Here is a 3,411-nt window from a genome sequence, read left to right on the forward strand (position 1 = left end):
CTGAGCTCAAACAATCCGCCCGCCTCGGCCTCCCAGAGAGCTAGGATTACAAGCGTGAGCCAATAGTAGCTCTTTAGACTGCTTTGGGGAAGTTTCCCCAGCATTTTACATCTGCCTATTGGCTTGTCTAAGCAGTGATTTTTTTCCTGTAAGTATTTTCAGCTTCTTTTTTTTTTCTTTTCTTTTTTTTTTTTTTTGCCCGGGCTAGAGTGCCATGGCATCAGCCTAGCTCACAGCAACCTCAAACTCCCAGGCTCAAGCAAATCTTCTGCCTCAGCCTCCTGAGTAGCTGGGACTACAGGTACACACCACCATGCCCAGCTAATTTTTTCTACAGGTACACACCATCATGCCCAGCTAATTTTTTCTATATATTTTTAGTTATCCAGCTAACTTCTTTCTATTTTTAGTAGAGATGGGGGTCTAGCTCTTGCTCAGGCTGGTCTTGAACTCCTGACCTCGAGCAGTCCTCCCGCCTCGGCCTCCCAGAGTGCTAGGATTACAGGTGTGAGCTATCGTGCCTGGTCTATTTTCAGCTTCTGACTTCAGAAGTTTCTTCTTGGTGGCTTTATGGTTAGAATTGGTCTTCCATACCTTCCCCATAATCTCCAGACTGTGCAGGGGCTCTTGTCATGGGACTGCTGAGTGGGCAGCTTTTTCCTAGGCCAGGCAGGGCCAGAAGTGCTAGACAGTGGGAAACTTGACGTTTTTTATAAAAGAAATTGTGCACGCTAAAACAAGAACTATGAGGCTATGGTGGACTACTTCTACTAGCGTTTCATGTTTTAAATGACGAAAATAAGAAATGCTTTTTATAAGGCTGGCCAGGATGGCTCATGCCTGTGATCTCAGTGTTTTGGGAGGCCAAGGTGGGAGGATCACTTGAGGCCGGCAGTTTGAGACCAGCCTGGGCAACATAGAGAGATCCCATCTCTACAAAAAATTTTAAAAATTAGCCAGGCATGGTGGTGCGCCCCTATAATCCCAGCTACTTGGAAGGCTGCGGCTGCTGTGAGCTGTGATTGTGCCACTGCACTCTAGCCTGGGCAACAGAGCAGGATCCTGTCTCTAAAAAATAAATAAATAAATAAAAATACAAACTTGAGAAAGTACAGAAAATTTAAACAGATCACAAAAAATGCTATCATAAAGGAAAAAGATATATTTATTAATATATTAATATATATTTTAAAATTAAGACATCTATTCGTATAAATATATCATTAAGAGAGTAAAAAAGTCAGGCCACAGAGTAGGAGGAGACAATTGCAATATGTGTAACTGTCAACCTAAAGGACAGAGAATATTTATTTAAAAGAAAATAATATTTATCCAGAAATAGGATATTGCAAGGGGAATACATATGCACGCCATAGTAAATTATGCACATATTCACAGGACACGGGGACTCCATCTCTTGGAAAGAAAAAAAAAGAAAGATGGCCGGGCGCGGTGGCTCACGCCTGTAATCCTAGCTCTCTGGGAGGCTGAGGCGGGCGGATTGTTTGAGCTCAGGAGTTCGAAACCAGCCTGAGCAAGAGCGAGACCCCATCTCTACTAAAATTAGAAAGAAATTAATTGGACAACTAAAAATATATAAAAAAAATTAGCCGGGCATGGTGGCGCATGCCTGCAATCCCAGCTAGTCGGGAGGCTGAGGCAGAAGGATCGCTTGAGCCCAGGAGTTTGAGGTTGCTGTGAGGTAGGATGACGCCACGGCACTCTAGCCCAGGCAACAGAGGGAGACTCTGTCTTTAAAAAAAAAAAAAAAAAGAAAGATGAAGATTTCTAAAGGGAAAATGAGGAGGATTACATAAGTGTTTTCAGATCATTATCGTTGGCCACAAGGATCGATCGCAAGGGTAATGCCAGGCTGAGCCTGGACAGGCAATTGCGAGACAGAAGTGTAAGGTTGTACTGGGCTTTGTGCAAAGTTGTGGTTTTTATAGAGTCTCTCATTTGATAATAGTTCCTATTATCAGGCATTTATGCACCAGAACCCTTCTCTTCATGGCCTTCCCTGTCTCTATTTGTTAGGGCTTTTTTTTTTTTTTTTTGAGACAAGGTCTCATTCAACCTCAAACTCTCAAACTACTGAGCTCAAGCAATCCTCCCATTATGGTCCTTACATCATGGGCCAGAGTTAAGGTGTCTACCTCTGCTAGTTGCCGAGCATACCTACACCAATTATGTATTCAGGAACTAGAAAAATAATACCGGGATGGGCCCATGGACCTCCTGGGCCCACTGTGAGTGAGTCAGATAAGCTAAAACTCCATTTGTCAGGTAGTCACTGGTGGGCCATAGTGACAGTTTAGATTCTCAGGAATAAGTATGTCCCTCCAGTGCCCTCTATTGACAAAGCCTAGCATTGCACCAGCCACCAGAGGAATAATGTTTACAGGGCCCATCTGCATTATTACAGAGTAGGCAATCAAGAGTGGACTGGCACTCTAGCCTGAGCAACAGAGCGAGACTCTGTCTCAAAAAACAAAAAAAAAGTAGACTGGGAGCTGAAAGGCAATAAATTGATAACTAGAGCAGGCATGGTTAGCATATAATTACCATAAAACCCAGTCACTCCCTTTCTAGGTATTTGCCCATGGGAAACAAAAGCATATATTCACACAAAGACTTGCCCATGAATGTTCATAGCAGCTTTATTTTTAATAGTGAAAACTACAAACAACCCAAATGTCCATCAATAGCTGAATAAATAAATTGTGGCATATTCCTATGATAGAAAACTATGCAGCAGTTAAAAGAACTATTGATACATGCAACAATATGGATAAATGTCAAAGTCATTATTCTGCGTGAAAGAAGCCAGAATCAAAAGAGTACATCATTGTGTGATTCTACTTATTTGTAAAGAGTTTCAAAAATTCAAAATAATCTGTAGTGACAGAAAGAAGATTAGTGGTTGTTAAGACGTGGGAGGAGGAAAAGGGGCATGAGGTGAGCCTTTGGAGGTGGTGGATATCTTCATTACCATGACTGTGATGGTGATTTCATGGGTACATGCATATATCTATATCAAAATTCAAAGAATTCTACATTTTAAATATGGACGTTTTTACTGTATGTTAATTATACCTCAGTAAACCTGTAGGAAAAAAATCCATATATCAACTGTAGGAATTATTAAGAGGGTATAACAAGGTTGTAAAGTACAAACTTAATATATAAAATCAACTACAATTGCTATACGCCAGTAACAATTAGAAAATAAATGTTTTTAAAAGCATTTTATTTTATTTTATTTATTTATTTTTTTGAGACAGAGTCTCATTCTCTTGCCTGAGCTAGAGTGCCGTGGCATCAGCCTAGCTCACAGCAACCTCAAACTCCCAGGCTCAAGCAAATCTTCTGCCTCAGCCTCCTGAGTAGCTGGGACTACAGGTACACACC

This window comes from Propithecus coquereli, unplaced genomic scaffold (assembly GCF_000956105.1).
Source record: "Propithecus coquereli isolate 6110/MARCELLA unplaced genomic scaffold, Pcoq_1.0 Scaffold28, whole genome shotgun sequence".
Lineage (NCBI taxonomy): Eukaryota > Metazoa > Chordata > Mammalia > Primates > Indriidae > Propithecus > Propithecus coquereli.